Below are 14,200 nucleotides of genomic sequence, written 5' to 3'. Positions count from 1 at the left end.
AGCCAATCAATACTAATAATATATGTGTCAAGAACAGAATGAGTTTCTTGAAAACTGGAAGCAACGAACTGGTTCCTTTGCCATTGCAATAGTTGAGCTTGCCGTCCGTTGCATCGTATAGTCATGATTGATGAAGGGGCCTTGTTCAACTCATACAGATGCTAGCACATCGTTGTCCTGCTCACCGTGGAGGTCGACGCGGCGGCGCACGCGGCCGCGCTCTGGCTTCAGTGTCCTCACGCATGTTCGGGTCGGGGTCCTCTGCCGCTCTGGCGCCGGCGACCCGAGGCTACCGCCCTCCCATGACATGAACTGGGCGTACTGCCCGCACGAAAGAGTCATGCTATTTTGGAAGCAAAAAACGTCAATATATTAGGATCAACATTTGTATGGCATCGAAACCACATTATGGCATGTTGTTATCATGCATTGTAAGGAAAGATATACTTGTCATGTTAGTTAAGTAATAAAACTCTAGTTCCCTTTTGTGTATATACTTTTCTCCACTTTCTTTCCAGGTTTGTTTTCTTTTTATGCTAGCTAAACTTCAGTGTCTAGCCAAAGTCAAACCTCATATCATTATCAAATCAAACATTAGATTTCAGATGCAGCAACAGCTATACCAATAGTTAAAGTCCACGTGGTTGTAACCCAGGACTAAAAATTCAGTTCAACTATAATGGACTGGAATCCCACCTTCAAATTAAACTTTTGGTAGAAGAACTTGACTCAACAGAAAGCTTACAATACTAAAGTTTCAGACTAATAAGTCTAATACTGCGCTATAATCAAGGCTTAGCTTTGTATTTTACTTGAAAGTGGAAATTTTTATTTAATAGTTGTACTAAAACTAATATCTTGGTAAGTTTTTTAGATAACTCCCTTCGAATTAAGTCCCCAATAGCACAAGATAGAACGAAAATCGAATCTCTCCTGGAGTATAGAGGATCTCAATGTAGAAAAATGCAGTGCCCCCTAACATTTTGAAGGCATGGAAGTTCTGTTTTGGTTCTCTAACGAACTATTAAAACTAGAACTTGCAAAGTTTTTGGGCTAGATTGAGCTTCAAAGAGAGTCTCTCGTCCTAGTCCTAGGCTTGAGGGAAAGGACTCGAGAGAAAAAGTTAATCCGATGGACGATCGTGGTGGTAGTTTGTCCAAAAGAGTGGACAGTTTTATCCTTGCTAGCAGATAATGCTTGGTACTCACTTCATCCTAAATTATTATTGGTCGTTTTGATTTTTTTAGATTTGTAGATTTCACTATGCACCTAGATATATTATATATGTAGATACATATAGTGGCGGAGCTAGCAGAATTTCATGCCTAGCTAGGGCCACTTATGTAAGCGCTTAAAGTGCTAAAATCAATCCACATACCGATAAATACAATAGCGATAGTCTAAAAGTGCTTAATTTGTTTGATTTAGAGTAAATCCCCAATTCCAAGTCTAATTGTACAACAAACTTAATAAATCTTAAAGAATTATATAAAAAAGTACCTAACTAGTGCCGAGTCCGCCTACCAATTTATCATATCTTCATCAATATATACTAGGAAGTGAAAAAATATAATTGGACGCAACATATCACTTGAGATGATCTATAATATCCACAGGGCCGATCTAAAGGGGTCACTACCGGATTCCGCGCATTTGCTGTGTGCCCCAGACACACGGCGAAGGCCCCAAAACACACGGCAAACATATTTGCCATGCGCGGCTCACGGCGAAGCTCCCACGGCCACTAGCCCTTTGCCGTGTGCTAGAGCGGGCACACGGCAAATTAAAGTGGATGACGGCGGGGTCGTGGCGGGGACAGTGACGACGCGATGATGGCGGCGCTGGCTTCCGGATTTGCCGTGTGCCGGCATCCAAGGCACACGGCAAAGATTCGAACTTCGTCGTGTGCCTGGATCCGAGGCACACGGCAAAGATTCGAACTTCGCTGTGTGCCAGGATCAGAGGCACACGGCGAAGCTTAGGTCGCTTTGCCTGCACAGGAATCCCCAAATGGTCACTTTGTCGTGTGCTAGGATCTAGGCACACGGCAAAGTGACCAAACATAATTTATTTATTTTGTATTTTAACGTGTAAATGACCCCAAACAAACAAATATCAAATGTAATATTTATATATCACAACAAATATGACAGGCATCATATATATAGCATAATAAGGCTCAAATATCACAGACATCATATATATAGCATAATAAGGCTTACAGGCAAGTCAAATTCACATCGTCTGACCTCAAGTTCACAATCCAGAGTAATAAGTAGACAAGTTCACAAACTGAAAGTCTAAAAGTAGCACGATTTCACAAATACAAACTTAAGTTCTACAATGGAGGTTGGTCGAACGGTGGAGGGCCGAACTGAGGAGGGGAGAATGGCGGAGGCCCCAACAGAGGTGTGAACGACTGTTGTCCAGGGAACATCGGTGACATGCCCGGTGACAACTCAAGCGTACTCGACGCCGTCGATTGATTCTGCAGAACAAAATATAGATTGCATTTAAGACAATAATCAAGTTAGAAAAAGTTATAATCTAAAACATTTCAAATTTCTTAGAATTATCTAAGTGACTCTAAATCTCTATGTTATTTAAACTTCAATCTAAAACATTCAAAATTTTATCGAAGTAGCTACTTTTAGTAAACTACAATCTCTAGGTCAAAGTGAGTCTAAATCTGTACGTTCTCTAGGTCTCTAATACTTGAAATGAAAGTACCAAGGTTGTCAAGTTCCTCATAGGAGGAGTTGTCGGAGCCGTAGCCGGAATCAGTGGGAATGCCATCGGAGGTAATTGTTGACCCATCTGAACCGAAAGACCTTGAATGAAGGAGTACATCTGGGCCATATGCTACTGAACCTCGGCCTGCGCCCTCCTCGCCTCCTCCTCGCGTATCCTCCTCTCCTCAGCTATTGCTGCCTCGTGTGCTGCCGTTTGCGCCGCCATCTGGGCCTACATTTTTTTACTGCAATGTTACAATGCAAAGCAAATTTATATACATATTAAATGAACGATGAATAAATCAGGATTTACCTCAAGTTCCTGTACTCGAAGCTCTGCCGCGGATAGCCGTGGGCGTATGGGCGGGGCACTGTCCGTGTTCCTTGCTCGAATCTGGGCGAGAGTGGGGGTAGAAGCCGTGTCTAGTGTGCCCTCGCCTATAAAGTACCGGCCATGCTTCTTCCCTCCTCCCACCCTCATGATGACCTCTCCGTCAAGGTCATGGGCACTCGGATCCCAGTCGGGCCCATGGACCTACCTTCCCGCCTCTGTGTACATATTGATGCGGGCATGGACGGAGGGATTGGAGTACACCGAGGGCGGATCGTCCGGGTTGTAGGTGACCTCGGACGCCTTGCCCTTGTGAGCCAAAGTCCATCCCATGAACCGGGAGCACTCAGCGCCTTGATGTGCCTCGGACTGCAAAAAAATATGTTGTTTACAAATTATGCATAATTGAACATTAGATTAAAGAAATGAATTGCATACCCATCTAGCTCTATATTTCTCGTTGCTAAGGCTTCCTTGATGATGCGCTGGTCCTGGCGTAAGCAAATGCCGCTCTCGACAAGGGTTGTGCACGGCCTCCCACACAGGTGTGAACCACTTGTCCACGATGCGTTCCCAGCACATTGAATCATTACGGCACCACCACGCAGGCACCTACACGTGATCAAGTGAATAACATATGAAAAGTGAAATATAAGTAACACACTTGATCTTCTGATTAAGGAACATAGCATCATAGTTTATGACGCACTGGACTTGTGCCTCGTAGTGCATGTCCTTTACAAGCTTGATGCATCGGTTGTGAGACGTAACCGATGTGCGTTCCTCGTATCCCTCCTCACACCTGTAGAAATCCTACATATAACCATGATATATCCAGTAATTTTTAGAAATATGTCAAATGAATGCGATGTATTAAGGAGTGTATTGCAAGAAATACTTACTCACAGTTCAGCCTTGACCCGCTCTGCCTTGTTGTCGAAGCACCTGTTTTCTCGATCGAGCTGATCGGGAGCGTGGACATAGTGCTCCCACGTCCAGGCCGGCTCGTACCTTCCACCAATGTGGACTAGGCCCGGGAAGTGATCCCTGCACAAAAGGCCTAGGATGTCGTTGACCTTGCGCTTGTGAGCACCTCCACTGAGTATTCTCCAATTCCTGCCAAAAGTGATTAAGATAAAATATTAGTAGTGGTAACATCTAAAGTTTATTGTGATTTTCAAGTGATCAAATGAAAAATAGTTATAACTTCTAAATTTACTTACTGGGACCAGAGGGTCGAATCAACAAGCGTAGGGCAAGAGGAATCGACCTGTTCGGGAGTCACGAGGGACCCCGCAACCAGACAGCCGGTGTAGTAGAGTCCTCCTCTGTTGCGTCCTCCTCCGCATCCTGCCCCTCACCACCAGACGACTCCGCGGAAGCTACGGTGTCATCCTCCTCCTCCTTCTCCTCTTCCGGCTCGTACTGCTGCTCCTCCTCCTTAGCACACCGCCGTGTTCGGCCCTCCCTCGACCCTTGGGGCCACCCTTTCCTTAGCCCAACCCTCGACCCCTAGCGACGGACCCCTCAGCTTCATCTTGGGACCCCTGGTGTCGGATTGTTATTCCGACCAGTCCACCAGGGGTTTTCCCGGTGGTAGAGTTTCAGGATGGGGATCTGAGGACCAAGAGCTCGATGGTAACACGAAGACGCAGGGACTTAGATAGGTTTGGGCCGCAATGTGCGTAATACCCTACGTCCTATGTTCGGGGTTGTATTAGGGTTTGTGGAATGCTGCGAAAAAGAAGAGCTCCCTATGGGTCTTCCCACGTCTTCTTTATAGACTAGGAGCCATAGGGGTACAAGGAAGGTATGCTCGGGTTGTTTTACAAGGAAGGAGGTCGGTTAAGATCCCTAGATATCCGGGCTTCTAGCTGGAGCCTCTCATCCTGATCTACTGAAGATCCCTTTCAGCGCACAACCGAGTCCTGCACGCCGAGTAGTCGTAGCAAGTCACCGAGCAGGGTAGTCTCCCAGGTTAGGGGACCCCACTCGGCAGGGAGGTACATAGATCTACCTCCGTCAAGCCCCCGAGCACTGGAGGGCCGAGTTGAACCTTGTCGTATTGAACGAAGTCCTTTGGTGCTCATTAGAAATGTCCATCATTGTTATAGATCCAGAATGGGATGCGCCCCTGGGCACACCCATTGGGTGTAGCCCCCGAGCCTCGAAAGATTTCAGAGAAGCATTTTGAGGGTCAAAGAACTGATCTCCGACCTCTGTCGATCGAATGCCTGAGCACCAAGCAAACATTTTTGCCATGCCGACTCCCTGAGGACATCGGTCCTTAGCTACCTCGAGATAGCCGTAACACATGAATCCGACTCGGTTCCCTGACCCTGAAGCCCTGGTTTTAGTCATTGAGACTTTCCGAGTGGTTCCGGCGTCCGAGCCCTGAGACCCTGGCTGAGTCACAGAGACACACCAGGTTGTGAATAGGGCTGGAAATTGAACCCGCGGATGCGGGTACCCGCGGATTTCAGACTCAGTGGATGCGAGTGCGGGTCTCAAATTTAACCCATGGGTGCACCCACACTCGAACCCGCAATATGCGGGTGCGGGTGCGGATCTAGAATTTCACTCGCGGATGAACCCGCACCCGCACCATACATAAACCCTGGCCCAAAAAACATTTTGGCCCAGCCCATTTATCCAACACATAAATATATCTGGATGTAACCCTAACTCCCAATCCAAAATTCCCCACCCGCAACTCATTCAGCCGCCACACACAGGCAGCCCGCCCAAGCACCAAGCTGCAGCACCCGCCGCCCCCTCCCTATCCCAGCAGCCGGCCACTGGCGGCTCTCGGCAGGCAGCCAGGTGCCCAGGAGGCAAGCGCCTAGGTGGCCCTCGGCAGGCACCCAGGCGGTGGGCCCCAGGCGGCACTCGGCATGCACCCCTCCCTCGCTTCCGGCGTCCCCTGCTGGCGGCTTGCTCAAGAAGAAGGTGGATTTGTGGTGCTACTACTATGTTGGATTGTGATTTGTGACTTTGAAATTATAGATTTATTGTTAGCTTGCTATTATTACTTTGAAAATATGTTGTTTAACTATTCAAATTGAGGTATTTGTGCATTCTTATTATAGTTGTTTCCAAACAGGGGCGGAGCCAGGAAGCCATTTTTTTCATTGTTAGGGGGGCCAACCATACAAATTTAATCAAAATTTAATCAAAATTTAAATTCATAATGGAAATTTGGGGACCATAGGGGGGGCCAGGCCCCTGCCCGCCCCCTGTCTCCGCCCCTGTTTCCAAACCCGCAGCACCCGAAACCCACCCGAAACCCAGATGTGGGTGCAGAAATGCACCCGCGGGTCTACCTGCGGGCGGGTTTTCCCCAACCCCGCGGGTTTGCCTGCGGGCGTGTTTTTTTGCCAAACCCGCACCCGCATCCGCGGGTGCCATCCCTAGTCGTGAATGGCGCCCAGCCCCCGAGCAGAGTCGCTGGTGGAGTCACGAAGACGCGTCGAGTAGTCACGGTGTCCGGGCCCTGAGGTCCTAGCTGGGTCACGGAGACACGCCCGAGGGATCGCGGCGTCCGGGCCCTGAGGCCCTGGTTGGGTCATGGAGACATGCCGGGGGATCGCGGCATCCGGGCCTTGAGGCCCTGGCTAGGTCACGGAGACACGCCGAGTCATAGATGGCACCCAGCCCCCGAGTAGGGTCGCTGGTGGAGTCACGGAGATGCGCCGAGTAGTCACGTCGTTCGGGCCCTGAGGCCCTGGCTGGGTCACGGAGACATGCCGGGGGATCGCGACGTCTGGGCCCTGAGGCCCTTGCTGGGTCACGGAGACACGCCGGGTCGTAGATGGCATCCAGCCCCCGAGCAGGGTCGCTGGCGAAGTCACGGAGATGCGCCAAGTAGTCGCGGCGTCCGGGCCCTGAGCCCCTGGCTGGGTCACAGAGACACGCCGGGTCATAGGTGGCGCCCAGCCCCCGAGCAGGGTCACTGGCAAAGTCACGGAGACGCGCCGAGTAGTCGCGGTGTCCAGGCCTTGAAACCCTGGCTGGGTAACGGAGACACGCCAGATCATAGGTGGTGCCCAGCCCCCGAGCAGGGTCACTGGCAGAGTCACGGAGACACACCGAGTAGTCACGGCGTCCAGGCCTGACAATTTAACTTCGAGTCCACCTCGGAGTCCAGGAGCAGCCTGACATAAATTGGACGCCCAGGCCACATCCGAAGTCCGAATTCGACGATCCACATATGGATGGAAAGCTAATTTCATGGAGCTTCTATTGGCATTGGTTTCAGGCCCAAACTCATTCTGAGTCGTCAGGAATTATCCAAGGAAGTTGGTGTCCAGAATCTATCCCGGTGCTGCGACATCGTAATTTGGCATTTGGGCCGTGTATCTTCGTTGAGCCCATTAGGGGCGCGTCCAAGGGGAGCCACGCCCCTATCCCCTATATCTCAGTAGCCGCCGCCCTCATTAGGGTTCGGGTTTTGCTTTAGATCAATCTGTCTTTGAACAGTCGCCGTCTTTCGGTTTGTAGAACCCCAACTTTCGAGCTTAATCATTCATCTGCAGTTGTCACTTCAATTTGAGTGCTGCATTTCTTTCGAGTTCTTGCTTGTATTCTTCGTTTCGCAGGCAAGGATTAGCCTTCTCGGCGAGGTCAACCGGATTGTGACTACGGTTGATAACCAGAGGAGTTGTGGTGTTAAGATTGCGGGCTTCGAGTTGCTGACTTGAAGCCGGATTGGTGTGTCGCACTCTGACCAAAACGAGTTATCCTTCACCTTACGGAAGATAGGACACCCCGTTCATATCAACATGAATAAAAAGTGGTTACGACTTGTATATTAGGACGGAGGGAGTACCTAGTATTTGGTGTACTTCCACGAGTGCGCGCGTGCGAGCGTATATATTCTATGAGTGAGTGAATTATTAAGGGGAAATGCCACGGGTGCTGATGATTGATTCACCTAATTAATGTGGGAGACGTGTAAGGGAGAACTGAAGACCGAAAATTACGAACGGTGGTTATAATGACCGGAGATTGTGCATTGGAGAGACGAATCACTCCTATTGGTTACGGAGGGGAGAAACTAAAATAATATATAATACCTAATTAGTGTGCTCAATAATATATAAACATAAACATAGACCCTAAACCCTAAACCTAAATAATATATAATACCTAAATAGTGTACTTAATAATATATAAACCCTAAACCCCGAACCCTAAATCCTAAACCCTAAACCCTAAACCTAAACTCTAACCCCTAAACCCAGCACCAAATTATTTATCTATTCATCCTAATTATTTAGGTATTTATTATATTATATTATAGGAAAGGCATTTTCCAATTAAGCTAGAATTAATTAAGTAAAAGTGCTCAAAACAAGACCCAACTTTTTGTATGTGCTATATTAATCATAAATAACTTACTCAAAAATTTTCCTAATTTTTGAAGACATATTTTTATTACTAGAAATTAAACAAACATTATTAATCAAACTTTAGAAATGCATTTCTACCGGCGGTTCGCACTGAGCATCGCCTGTAGAAGGCGGTTCGCACTGACAACCGCCTGTAGAAATGCATTTCTACATGCGGTTCGCACCGACAACTGTTTGTAGAAATCATTTCTACGGGCGGTTGGTAATACCAACCGCCTGTAGAAATATGCTCCATATATATCCCGCGTCAAAATTCGCCCGAAATTTTCTAAGTCCGGTGGCACCATTCTTCTCCCTGAGCGCCGTTAGGCTGCCGAATTTTTTCACGCCACCCTCCCCGCCGCGCTGCCCACCTCGCTGACCCGCCCACTGCCGTCTCACCAGCCTCGGAGAGCTCCGGTCGCGCCACTGCCGCCGCGGCACGTCTTCGTCGTCAGTGACCCCCGCCGCCGCACCGTCGTCGTCAAAGCTCCTCTGTCGACGCACCGTCACCGCCGCCGCCGTCACCACCGTCGTCGCCGTCGTTAGAGAGCCCCGTCACCGTCACCGCCACTGCCGTCGCACTATCAGAGAGCCCCGCCGCCGGTAAACCCTCTCTCCTCAGCGGTGGCGCGCCAACAGCGAGCTGCAGCGGCAGCGCCGGCCGGCGGCGGCGCTCTGGGCGGGCCCACTGGCCAGCGCGTGGGCCGGCCCAACTGGCTGGCTGTTTTTAATTTTTATTAGTATTAGTATTAGTAAATCATGTAAAATGTAAAAATAAAATCAGAAAAAATCGGATAAAAAGGTTATAAAAATGTAAAATTTGTCATATAAAAATTAATACAAAAATGATCATGTATTTGTATATATATGATGTATATAATAAATAATTATTATGTCTTTTTATATATGTAATGAAAAGGGTATAAATGAATATTTCTCCGAATTACAAGTCGTTTTGTCCTTTGAAAGTTCAAAAGGAGCTAGGTAACAAAGATTCTAGTATAGGAGAGCATCTCTTCACCCTTTCGCTAATGGTCAAAATTTGTAATGTATGTTTGATGAATGTAAAATTAATTAATTATTATGGCTTTATATTTGTTAGCTCAATGAGTTCTCCAAACAAGGACCAAGGATTAGGGTCCCACCACACGGACCTGGGTGATTCGTAGGAACAAGGCCACCAATCCGATGGTTCAGGATACCACACCCCTAGCGACCCTGCGCCTAGCATAGATAGGGCCGCTCGTTGTGAACTACAACGTGACCCTAATTATGATCCACAAGAAGATGAGGTAAAGTACACATCCATGATTTTGTTTGTGTACATAATTAGTTGATTTTACAATGTCTATTACACATCCATGATTTCATGTGTACTTTATTACATGAATAGGAGATGTTGTCTCAAATCCGTGATATAGTAGCCGAACAACAAGTGCCAGAAGAAGACGCACCATGCTTCAGTTTCAACATAGGGAATCCGTAGTGGCCCCGTACAACTTTGGGTAAGTACGAGTTTGCATACATAAAATTAATAATTTCAATACACATGCATCACAAATTTGATTCGCGCAGAGACCACTAGATCTGCTTCATCATTTATCCCAGGGATGGAAAGGTGCTGGTCGATCCTAGACTCCACAGATTACGCGCCTTCAACATATGCACAATTCATGACCCACTTAAAGCGGTAAGCCAAGGTATGCATGCTTACTTTTATCGATGAGAGTTTAAGAATAATCGATGAGAGTTTAAGGATAACATGGTGATTCTATTCGAGATCATAGGGCATATAGGTTTTATAAGTATAAAGGTGGAAGATACGACGTCGAAAAAAGGGCAGCCACGGGTAGGGGTGGTAATGGGCCATGGCCCTAGTGGCCTCTTCACAGCCCAATAAAGCCCTTAAAATTTTTAGTTCAAAAATACATATGTTTAGAGCCCGGCCCTTTTAGGGCCCGATCCTTAGATTTTCTAGTTCAAAATGTTGGGCCCTTTACCACCCCTAGCCACGGGAAATATTTTATAACTGGCTGGTAAGTATGTAAATTTATGAATACATATCATACATGTACAATACATAGGACAATGTTACAGCTAATTAACCACTTTCCCGTTATATAGTGCCACAAGCAACCAAAAGGATCGGTCCTCTATGGATTCTATGTGTGCGAGTTCATGCGAGAGAACGGACGATACATCAGCAACCCTGATAAGGGAATATAAGTAATAGCCATGTATATAGTTTTGTCATTAAAGTTGCAAATGTATTATCAAGTGTAAATATATGATGTTTATAAACTTCCTTTCCAGCAATTTGAACTACAAAAGGTGGATCACATGACCGAAGGTGCTTTATACAACACAGTCGAGTACCTGTGCTCTTTTCTCTTGAAAGAAGTCATTCCATGCGATGGCAAATATCACGATGCTACCAGCGTGTTAGCAAGGCCAGAGTTTAGGGAGCTAACAGATATTAGTAGGCTAAGTCTTAGTCGAGATAGTTATTAAAGCAGAGGTGAAAACATTGATGTATATTTAATGTTTGATGTATATACGTGTAACTTTATAATTGTAAGTCCAAAACTTTGATGTATATAAATGTATGATATAATTAAATTGCATGTTTCTATAATTAAACTTTGATGTATATAAATGTATGATATAATTAAATTGCATATAATTGATGTATATATAAAATAGGGTTTGAAAATCACTGGCGGGATAATTTGAAAAATTTTAAAAAAGGTGAAAAAATTACCACATGCGGTTCTTAACACAACCGTCTATGGAAATTGATTTCCACAGGCGGCTGTGTTAAGATAACCGTAAGTGGAAATCGATTTCCACGTGCAGTTATGTTAAGACAATAGGACAACCGCCTGTGGAATTCGATTTCCACAGGTGGTTCTCAGTTAACCGTCAGTGGAAAGTTTGATTTTCACTGACCCCTTCTAGTGGCGGTTCTGGAAAACACCAGTAAAAATGAGTTACGAACCGTCTGTATAGAACTTGTGAGTACTAGTGATACGTCCCCTCCCCTATGTCCTTTGGACGTAGGTGCATGCCTTGCGTGCACGCACGGCTTGTACATGCATACGTATATACGCACCATGATGCTTGGCGGCGTCAAGTCAGCAGCCGTACTTGAGGTCCGACCAGTGGTTTTGGTAGCCTTCGTGTGTAGATGTAGTGGATCGATCTGGCTCGCGACGGCGTTTCGTCGCAAACATCGCTCGGACGGCAACCGGCTCTATAGAGAATGCAAAACTATGCTTATAAGATGAAAAGAATTGAATTCATCTTAATGCTTAAATACCCGTGAGGGCGAGGCTATCCTTGGTGACTAAGTTTCTAGACCGGTTAAGATATTTGTCGAGCGCGCGTACGTGAACGTATACACGGCGCTTGTGCTTCGTCCAACACCAAGATGAATTAGCATCTCTCTCATGCAGCCCATGACATGCAGGCAGGGTTCACCTTTTCGTTTTTCTACCGAATCCCGCCAACTCCCGGAAACGAAATTTCGACCGAAATTTCGCCGAATTTCGCTAATTCCGAACGGAAAGAGAATTCAAATTCAAAAAACGAAATTTCGGTGAATTCCGACTGAAATTTCGGTGATTTCGACCGAAATTTCGGTGATTTCGACTGGAAAATGATGTCCGTTGTGATTTTCGTACTGTTTCGGAGGTCAAATGAAAAACTTTTGAATACCAACTTTGTTCAGTTTTTCGAGATCTACAACTTTTGTTTCAGGAACTTTTTCATTTGAGCAATGGTTTGAAAGTTATTTAATTATTTCAAAAACTACCAATTAAAAGTCTTGTCATTTCATGTGACAACTTCCATTTTCTCTCTTAGGTCTCAACTAGACTTTTATTATTCTTATTATTGCGGATATGCCTATTAAATTTCAGGGACATTGGTTGATCCAATTGAAAGTTGTTTTAAATCCAGGACAAATATGATTTGAATTGGTTATCAAATCATGTGACAGTGTTTGAATTTTTTTTATTCAATTTGTATAGAGAATTCCTAAAATGTAATTTGTATAGAGCGAGGAGGGGTCTGGAGAAATGTCAAGCTGCGTCGGATACTAAAAAGCTATAAATTCTACCTCATTAGACTACAAATAATCTTGTTTTTCAACTAAAATGCAATTTTAGCATAGCAAATGATCTTAGATTTGAGTGTGTTCTAGTCCTATTTGCTCAGAAGAACACCTAGTTTTTTATCAAATTTTTTTCGAATTTTTTATAAATATTTTTGAATTTTTAAATTTGAAAACGAAAAATACCGAAAAATACCGAAATTTCTCTTCCCGGTAACTAGCGAAAATGAAAAAAACCCCGAAATTTCGGCGAAATTCGACCGAAAAATTGAACCCTGCATCCTGCATGCAGGCCCAGCAAGATTAGCTAATGTCCCTAATATTTAATTGTAGAAATTTCTGAGTCCGGCTCGATTTGAGCCAAGAAAAAACGGTCAGACGTCTGCTCCCGCACGCAAGACACATCCGGGCCAACCAAGGCTAGCTAGGCAAAAGAACCCGCCGCGCACGCACACCCACACCCACACCCAGACGCGAGTCCCGTCCGCTCCCTGGGCACGCACGCAGACGCAGGAATCAATCACGCACACACAGAGGACAGGAGAGGAGAGGACAGAGAGGACTGCCGCCGTTGCCGTTGACCCGACGCCGAGCTCGCAGCGAAGCCACCCGCAGCAGCAGTAGCGTGGGGGGTGACAGACGGAGGACGGGAGGAGCTGCTCTGGCTCTGCTGATTGGGCGCAGGAAACAGAGCTCGGTGGTGACAGGCCTTGCCACAGGCGCCCGGCCGCGGCTCTCCCTCCGCTCCGCCTCCTTGCCCCCTGCTCCATTCTATCCTCTGCTCTGCTATTCCTCTCGCCCTCCCATGGCCTGCAGTCGCCGCCGAGCACGTCGCTGTGCCTTGCGCCACTCCGTCTCCTCTCTCCCCCTCTCACTTCTCCCAGCGCTACTGCTGCCACGCGCTGCACCTTCCCCTGCATCCTTCTCTCTCTCGCTCTCTTTTCTCTCTTGCCATGCGAGTGAATGGAGCAGGAGCCATCCGTCTCCACGTCGCCCAGCCAATAGGGGCGCGCCACCTCGCCATATGGGACCCACGCGTCAGTGACACACTCTCTTCCCTTTTTAGTCCATGAGCTTGGTCCACATGGAATAGAGAGGGAAAAGGAGGAAATCCCTAGATCGGCTCATGGATATCGTACAGTACCGGTCAGAAAATGCTACGTCCACTCGGATATCGTACACGGATGAATCAAAACTCATTTTTCAGTGCTCTAAAAATTCCCAGAAATTTTTTAAATAAACTAGAGGTACTCTAGACCCTACCCAAATATTTTCACCCCAATTGCATTAACACAAATTCCAGAATTAATTCCCAACCAATACCCACAATACCTCATCAAGAGAAGAGAGAGAGAAAGGGAATAGTTTAAATTGTGATATAAAAAAGTTGACCAAAAATATAAATATTGAATCGAATAATTTGGCATTTCATCCGTAGCAACGTACGGATACGTTTGCTAATTATAAAATACAAAAAGACATGTATGCTCATTGGTCGATACCATAAAATACATATATTGAATCAATGAAATCAAGAAAACATAAATGGAAGGATTTAAAGAAACCAACAACAGTGCCAAACTCAAATCTATACCTAATGCTAAAGAGGCAAAATTTCTGCCATAAAATT

The sequence above is a fragment of the Panicum virgatum genome, unplaced genomic scaffold, assembly GCF_016808335.1.
Source record: "Panicum virgatum strain AP13 unplaced genomic scaffold, P.virgatum_v5 scaffold_199, whole genome shotgun sequence".
NCBI classification, from domain to species: Eukaryota; Viridiplantae; Streptophyta; class Magnoliopsida; order Poales; family Poaceae; genus Panicum; species Panicum virgatum.
Note: the sequence above shows the minus strand (reverse complement) of the source record.